Below are 9,847 nucleotides of genomic sequence, written 5' to 3' on the forward strand. Positions count from 1 at the left end.
TTATATGTAGTAGTTTTGGGCATTGAATAATGATATCTTAGGAGTTTGCTCCATTATCAACAGATTCACTCATCTTGCCAGGGAGTTGTTTGACCTTCTTATTTATAATAGTTTTGTTAATATTATACCAAGCTCTTAAGTTAGCTTGGTGGTTGGGTATTTAGTTTTGGATTCTAAAGGTCTACGGTTTGAATCCCATGAAAACATTTTTTCATCAACAAAACGACGTCATTTTGAGCTTTTTGAGCATCAAAACAGTCGTGCCAAAACGACGTCATTTTGATGAGGGAGTCATGTCATCGTCGTCTTGGAACAAATATGCAATGTCATCGTCATGTTAACGGATTAACGGCAGAGTGGCAAAATTGCAGTGACACATAAACGTTCGTGCTAAATTTGGCAAAATTAAAACGTCAGTGACATTTTCGAGCTCGAGCTTAAAGATGAGTGATATTTGACGTAGTTTACCCTTTTTTAAAATTCTACAATTCAAATCATAACTCTGATACTGCTTGTTAAGAATTTGAAAAGAGTTATGTAAATGATTTGTTTCTCTTAGAATTTTTTAATGGGATTCGTAACGTAAAAAGTTTATATTTTAGTTTTATAAATTGATTCTATTAAACCAAAGAAAACATAATCACAAAAATGATTTCTCATATATTATTTAAAAACATTATTTAGATTGATTGGAATTCTCAAATTGATTTAATTATATTATTTTATAAATGTATGGTATGCTTCTTCAACAAACAACATTTAAAGTGCAAAATTTTGGGATGAATGATCAAATGAAAGAAGAACTCAAAGAGAAGTATAACATTTCAAATATTGATAAAAATATTTCATTAATTGGAATTATTGATTCAAGTGTGAATGTCAATCATGAATTCATTCACAATAATAATATTTCTAATATAATCAATTAAACGAAAAGATGATAATATAAAAATTCTTTATAAAATATAAAATCTTTAATTTTTTATTCAAAATTAATTCATATATTTTTATTAGCTATAAAGAATTTTGAATAATTTGTTTCATCAGTTAATTAGAACTACTGGTATTATAACTAATCTAATATATTGATACTTCTATTATTATACAATGTAGAAAAATATTGGTATTAAAGACTTTTATCAAAATATCAAATTCTAATTCTACTGAAGATCTAAATATGAGACTAAATGTGCTTCAATTGTTGTTGGTTCCTGTGTGAATTTAGAATGTCTTGAAGATATTGATGGAATTTCAAATAAATTAATAACTGATGTTAATCCAAATGCACGAGTTACTTCTTATAAAATTTCAGTGGTGCTAATCCAAATGCATGAGTTACTTCTTAAAATAATTATAATAGTGAAGTGAAGACTGTAGGTGAAATATATACAAAAGAAAAAAATAGAGAAATCTTTAATGTCATCCAACAAGCAATTAGTTATAAGGTTAACAAGATATTTATATCTATAATAAAATGAATGTCGAAAGAAGTATTTTATTTTTATGATATGATAATCTTGGAGTCTTTTCAGCAATTAGAGGAAATATTGTGATTTGTGCATTAGGTGGGAATTATGGTGACAAAAAAATAATAGATTCTTTAGCAACTTGCTTATTATAATTGGGTCTTGTAACTTTGGTTGTCGATTTTTCCTAAGTATTTCCTTAGGGGATGGATAGAAATTTAAGGTAACATTTATTTCATTTTTTATTATATAATGTTGATCAAGTTTACTAATATTACTTTTATTAATACAAAAATGTAAAACACAAATCATAAGTATTCAAGTATTACACAAAATCACCAAATGGACTATCTTTTAAAAAAAACATACTCACTTTAAAACATTTACACAAATATGAAACCATAACCATTTACAAATAAGGACCCCAAATTTAAAGCTCGTTGTATCAAATTCATATTATTTGTCTCCAAAACCGCTAACAAAATTCGTAACAACAATGTTTTTTCAAAACTCAACAGTTTAAATCATAGGTTTGATACCGCTTATTAAGAATTTGAAAAGAGTTATGTAAATGATTTAAGAGAAATGTTTTCATGAGATTCGTAATGTTAAAATTTTATATTTTATTATTAAAAATTGATTTTATTAAACCAAAGAAAACATAATCGCAATAATTATTTCTCCTATATTATTTAAAAATATTATTTAGAATGATTAGAATTTGTAAATGATTTAATTATATTATTTTATAAATGTAGGATATACTTCTTAAACAAATAATATTTAAAGTGAAAAAATTTGGGATGAACGATTAAAGGAAAGAAAAACTCGAAGAGAAGCATGTTTCCAAAATTTAAATTTTATTGTAGCAAATTCATATTGTATGTCTTTAAATCGCTAACAAAATTTGTAGCAACATTTTTTTTTTCAAAACTCTACAATTCAAATCATAGTTTTGATATCAATTGTTAATAATTTGAAAATAGTTATGTAAATGAATTTTTTCTCTTAAAAATTTATTTAGTGGGATCTATAATATGAAAATTTAAATTTTAATATTAGAAATTGATTCTATTAAACTAAAGAAAATATTATAACAAAATTGATTTCTACTATTTTATTTAAAAATATGATTTAGATTGATTGAAATTCTCAAATGATTTAATTATATTATTTTATAAATATATGATATACTTCTTCAACAAATAAAATTTAAAGTGGAAAACTTTAGGATGAACGATCAAAGGAAAGAAGAACTCGAAGAGAAGTGTAACATTTCAAATCTTGATAAAAATATGCCATTAATTGGAATTATTGATGCAGGAGTAAATGACAATCATGAATCCATTCACGATAATAATATTTCTAATATAATCAAAGACAAATGGAAAGGTGATAATTTAAAAATTCTTTATAAAAGGTAAAATATTTTACTTTTTTATTCAAAATTAATATATATATATTTTTATTAGCTATAAAGAATTTTAAATAATTTATTTCAGTAGTTAATTAGAACTACTTACGATAATACAATTATATTATAACTAATCTAATATATTGATATTTCTATTATTATACAATGCAAAAAAAATATTGGTATTGAAGAGTTTTATCAAAATATCCAATTCTAGTTCTACTAAAGATTTAAATAGTTATGAGACTAAATATGCTTCAATTGTTGTTGGTTCCTGTGTGAATTTAGAATGTTTTGAAGATATTGTTGAAATTTCAAATAAATTAATAAGTGATGTTAATCCAAATGATCGAGTTACTTCTGAAAATAATTATAACAGTGAAGGGAAGAATGCAGGTGAAATATACACAAAAGAAAAAATATAGAAATATTTAATGATATTCAACAATCAATTAGTGATAAGATTAACGAGATATCTATATCTCTAATAAAAATGAATACTGAAATAAGTATTTTATTTTTATGATATGATAATCTTGGAGCATTTTCAACAATTAGAGGAACTATTGTTATTTTTTGCATCAAGTGGGAATTATAGTGACAAAAAGATCATAGAGTTTTTAGCAAACAAACTCGTTATTATTGGGTCTTGTAACTTTGGTTGTCAATTTTCCTCAATATTTTGTTAGGGATTGATTGAAATTTAAGGTAATATTTTTTTCAATATATAATGTTGATCTAGTTTACTAATATTATTTTTATTAATACAGAAATGTAAAACTCAAATCTTGAGGATTCAAGTATTACATAAAATCACCAAAGTGACTATCTTTTTTTAAAATATACCCACTGTAAAATATTTACTCAAATATGAAACCGTAATCATTTACAAAGAGAAACCACAATTTTAAAACTCATTGTAGCAAATTCATATTGTATATCTCCAAAATTGCTAACAAAATTTGCAACAACATTTTTTTTTCAAAACTCTGCAGTTCAAATCATAGGTTTGATACCATTTGTTAAGAATTTGAAAAGAGTTATGTAAATGATTTTTTCTCTTAGAAATTTCTTTAATGAGATCCGTAACGTGAAAAGTTTATATTTTAGTTTTAGAAATTGATTCTATTAAACCAAAGAAAACATAATCCCAAAAATAATTTCTCATATATTATTTAAAAACATTATTTAGATTTATTGAAATTCTCAAATGATTTAATTATATTATTTTATAAATGTAGGATATGCTTCTTTAACCTACAACATTTAAAGTGTAAAACTTTGGGATGAATTATCAAATGAAAGAAGAACTTGAAGAGAAGTATAACATTTCAAATCTTGATAAAAATATGTCATTAATTGGAATTATTGTTCAGGTGTAAATGTCAATCATGAATTCATTCATGATAATAATATTTCTAATATAATCAACTACAAACGAAAAGATGATAATATAAAAATTCTTTATAAAAGGTAAAATCTTTTACTTTTTTATTCAAAATTAGTTCATATATTTTATTAGCTATAAAGAATTTTGATAATTTGTTTCATCAGTTAATTAGAACTACTTAAGATAACACAATTGTATTATAACTATTCTAATATATTGATACTATTATTATACAATGTAGAAAAATATTGGTATTGAAGAGTTTTGTCAAAATATCAAATTCTAGTTCTACTGAAGATCTAAGTATGAGACTAAATGCCCTTCAATTGTTGTTGGTTCCTGTGTGAATTTAGAATTTCTTGAAGATATTGATGGAATTTCAAATAAATTAATAAGTGATGTTACTCCAAATGCACGGGGGTGCTAATCCAAATGCACAAGTTACTTCTTAAAATAATTATAATAGTGAAGTGAAGATTGCAGGTGAAATATACACAAAATAAAAAAATAGAAAATACTTAATGTCATCAAATAAGAAATTAGTGATAAGGTTAATGTAATATCTTCATCACCAATAAAACGTATGTCGTAAGAAGTATTTTATTTTTATGATATGATAATCTTGAAGGCTTTTCAGTAATAAGAAGAAATATTTTGATTTGTGCATCAACTAGGAATTGTGGTGACAAAAAAATTGATTCTTTAGCTCATTGGCTCGTTATAATTGGGTATTGTAACTCTTGTTGTCAATTTTCCCAAGTATTTTGCTAGTGGATGGATCGAAATTTAAGGTAAAATTTATTTCATTTCTTCAATATTTAATGTTTATCATGTTTTCTAATATCACTTTTATCAATACAAAAATGTAATACCCAAATTCCGAGGACTCAAGTATTACACAAAATCACCGAAGTTACTATCTTTTTTTTAAAGACATACTCACTTTGAAACATTTACACAAGTATAAAACCATAACCATTTACAAAGTAAGGCATCAAATTTAAAACTCAATAATTAAAGTAAATAGTTAAAATATTACAATTTAACTCATTTGAATATATGACCTCTACATGCCTACTAAGTCGACATAGTTGTACTCTGGTACTTCGTTGAAACTCCTCCGATGATATCATTGTCCCATCACACTTCATAAAACTTGAAACCTGCAAACGGAAACATATTTCGAATACTGAGCTCGCAAGCACCTAGTCACATAATATCTTTGTTATACTACATGCATTCATAACATAAGCATGAAAACAAGTACAGTAAGAGAAGATATACTACTATTCCATTAAGCTACTAGACCATTTATTCAAGATGCATCCTCTATCATTATGGTATGAGTCTCATGTTTCCCTTATTCTACTGCTAAGGGCCTCGCTATGAGTATAGATATATTGGTCTCAAACCATAATATCATGCTATTATACATCATCGTATGCAACACACAAGCTAAGATAGGCATTATGGTGTAGTCGGAGGGTCACTTAGCATCTCTGGATTCACACCCCTCAATCCTACCCAAGGTACCCTAGATAAGACTCGTGTCACTTAGCATCAGAATTTTCATCTAGAAAGGTCATCGTGGCTTAGTACCTAGGATGCCTCAAGGTTCACATAGCATCGGAGCTTACGTCCTGCCAGTTTACTCGTCGAGAGTACTTGGGACGTCTTCGGGGTTATATAGCATCAGAGCCTATACCCAACTAGCATTTTAACTGCCTTGGCACTGACTTGGATATATGTGAACATTTCTAGCAAACAAGATGGTCGTCATAAACACACAAACATAAAAGGGTACACATAGGCCAAATATAACACCCTAAACTCAAATGGGCCTATAGTGTCACATTGGGCCGCCGAAGTAACCTTTAAATTTAAAAACCTGATTATTTTCATTTCAAACATATTGAATAGTATCCTAAAAGACATAAATAATAATTATAAAATATTTTATAAACCAGAGCTTCGTGACACATAATTTAAAATCAAAATAGTACAAACTCATAATTGATAAACCAAATACATAAGTAAGGTCCTATGAATACACATGCCTACTAAAGTTATAGTCAATACTTTAAAGGAGATGATGGAAGTTCTGTTGCGACGGTGCTCCACGAACGACTCAAGGTACTAACCTATGAACGAAAAATATCCAAACATTGAGATTACAAAACCCAATAGTATAATCGCTAATCTAGAGCAACATTATAAGTCTCATAAACATAAGCATGCTAAAGACATAGTACTAAGCAGTAGGTACACGTGCATGATCTTAATAAAGCGATACTTACTTAGGGGTCAACTAGTCGATCAATGAAGTAGGGGTCTCATGTTTCCCTTAGTTCTCTACTAAGGGCTTCGCCATGAGTAAATGTATATTAGGTCTCTAACCTCAGTATCATCCTATGATGTACAATCATGCAACACACAATGATAATACTTGATATCACAAAGCCGACAAGTTTGGTGTTTGAACAAATTGAGTTGTGGAACGAATTATTGATTTTGAAATGATCAGATTAAAATCATTGGTTAATAACAGGTGAATTTAATGCAGTTAGGTTTAGAAATGAGCGTACTGGTTTTTCTAACATGAGTTCGAGTTACTTACAATTTATTGAATTCATCTCCAATTGTAAATTAATTCTCTTGCCTTTGTGAGATGAGAAATTCATTTTGTTTGGCATGGGAAATAAAAGGATTAGATCAAACAAATTTCTTATCAATGAGAAATGGTTTGTAGAAATTGAGAACGTAGTGTAATTGGGTCTCAAGAAGCCTGTTTCAGATTATGTTTCGATGCTTCTATCAGACGAGGATGAAGACTTGGGTTTGATTCCATTAAAATTTATCAAATATGACTTAGCAAATCAAATTGTAGAAGTTTAATCAATGAGGTACTCCAAAATGATTCAGATGTTGAAGCTGATTTTTATAGTATACTAAAGAATCTAAAAGGTGCACTGAAGAAATGAAATATTGAATCTTACCAGAACTTCAATTCAAAAGTTAAAAACTTGAAAGACAAGATTTATACCTTGGAAAAACATGTATTGTTAGTGGATTAAACACATAAGATCAAATGAAATTAAAAGTTTACAAGAAAGAGTTGTGGGATTCACTTAGAATGCAATAAGAGCTTGGAGTCGAAAATTTCGATTGGTAGGATAATCTCAAGGTATGTTTTTTCATAAAAATTTCTTTATTCAATGTGTTCACCTCCTTCTTCAGTCGTTGCTTTCATTGTTTCTTGTTTGCCCAAGGATGGAAGAGGTGCGATGGCATTTTAAGGTTTATCTTTAGGAAATTAAAAGCATTTTTCTCAAGGCCTATTGATGAGACATCCGTTGATTTCTCTAAAATCGTGGCCATTAAATTAGCATTGGTACTGTTTATTGAGACTTGTTGGGTTAGTAAGATATCATTGAGAGTATAATCATCTTCCCCTATTATTTTATTTTAAACTGATAATCATTATGGTTGTCCTTTGAAGTGGTCGCTAGAGTTGTATGATAGAGATATTTGGGGTTTATCATATTAAAATAGTGATATTTAAATTGGTTCATTTTTTCTAAAAAGTTGTTGGTGCGCTGGTTACATGGGGTTTTGATTTCGATAATTTATAATATAGACCCTCGTTTCACTTATCGGTTTTATAAAGCCTTTTATGAGTCCTTAGGTACTAAACTGCACTTCAGCATCACCCTCTATCCTCATATAGAAGAACAATCTGAGCACGTTATTCAGACCTTAGATGACATGCTTAGATACACCATCATGGACCTTGAGGGTAGTAGGGATAACTATTTGTCATTAGTAGAGTTCACATATAACTACAATTATTAGGTAAGCATTCAGATAGCTCTATTTGAGGTTCTTTATGGACGCAAGTGTAGGACTCCACTTTGTTAGATAGAGCTTAGTGAAGGGAAGACCGTAGACCCATACCAAATCCAAGAAATAAAAGAGAATGTTAGGTTAATTCAAAGCCAGTTCAAGGAATCTTCTGAAAAATAGAGGTTCTATGCAGACATGAGGTACAAGGATATAGAGTTTGTAGTGGGGGACAAAGTGTTCTAAAACGTTTCCCCACGGAAGAAGGTGCTTCAGTTTCGGTGCAAAGAAAAGTTAACTTCACACTTTATAGGACAATACAAGGTTCTAGAGAGAGTTGGACCAGTGGCCTACCGATTAGCCCTACCCCTAGAGTTGGAGCATATCCACAACGTGTTCCACATGCCCATGCTTAGGAGGTATCAATCTGATCTTTCCCACATCATACCCTTAGAACAAATTGAGGTGAGTCAAGACATGACCTATGAAGAAAAGTCGATCAGGATCTTAGCTAAGGATGTAAAATAATTAAGGAACAAGAGAATTTCTCTAGTAAAGGTCTTGTAGAGGAACCATGGATTCAAAGAGATGGCATGGGAAATCGAGGAGTACATACAACTTCAGTACTTTTATATCTATATTTAGGTAAATTTTGGGGATGAAATTTCTTCTTAAGAGGGGAGAGTTATAACACCGAAACCCCAGGTCAATAATTTCGGGTTAACCCAAGATGTGCTTTGAATAAGCTCGGTAGTTGTAGGAAGCTCTAGTATAAGTTTGGGTGAAGTTGGCTTGGGTTGAGCCCAATTTAAAGTTAAAAGTGGCATTTTTGTTTTATGACCAAAACTTGAGTGAACAAGGAAATAATTACCCTATTTATATTTCAAAGGCTGGATACCAATTAATGGGAATGAGGTTACGACTAAAGCAAAGACAAAAGTTGCCTCCCATTCTCTTTTTCATCACTTACATTGTCTCATTCCTTCACCCAACATTTCATCTTGCTTCTCCCTATTCTTAATCAAATGTGATAACTTGGTAGCCTTATATCTCTCACTCTAAAGTTTTAAGGTAAGAAATAAAATATCCATTCTCCAAACTCCTATTTAAGCTCATTCATGCATATTTTGGCAATGAGGAACCTTATGTGGGGGTTAAAGTTGGGTTTTAGGGTTTAGAAATTCAAAGCCATACTAATCCGTTCTAAAGCTTAGGAATCATGTTTTTACCATATTAAAGTCTCTAGATGGGTTAGTAATCTATCTCATTACTTGTGTTCAGTGAAAGAGGTAGGGAAACTCTAAGGCAAGAGGCAAGGAAATGTTGGTTTTTGGGTGAGCTAAAGACGTCTTCTAGCAATCTAGCACTAAGGTAACACATTTCTAGCTTGTGCACGATTGGTTAGTTGAGTTCATGAAGCATGCCAATGCATTTTCATGGTGAATTTCAATTGTGATGTTTTTAAGCATGAAAGATGACTCCTTTTAACCTCTAATAAATCTCATAAGAATTAAACATTACTTAGTAGACGTAAGAGGGAGAATAAGTAGAGTCTCGGGTATATTTTCATACCCAAAACAGGGCATTTTGGGCCCAAGTATCGATAGTATTCTTCAAATGGTTCAAAATAAAGAAATTGGGGGGGTCAAGAGTATCGATACCAATTCATAGGGTATCGATACTCGGGAAGAGGTATCGATAATAAATTTTAGTGTTGTATTCTAGTAAGCCATTTTG

Source organism: Hibiscus syriacus, unplaced genomic scaffold (genome assembly GCF_006381635.1).
Source record: "Hibiscus syriacus cultivar Baekdansim isolate YM2019G1 unplaced genomic scaffold, ASM638163v2 tig00110988_pilon, whole genome shotgun sequence".
Classification (NCBI taxonomy): domain Eukaryota; kingdom Viridiplantae; phylum Streptophyta; class Magnoliopsida; order Malvales; family Malvaceae; genus Hibiscus; species Hibiscus syriacus.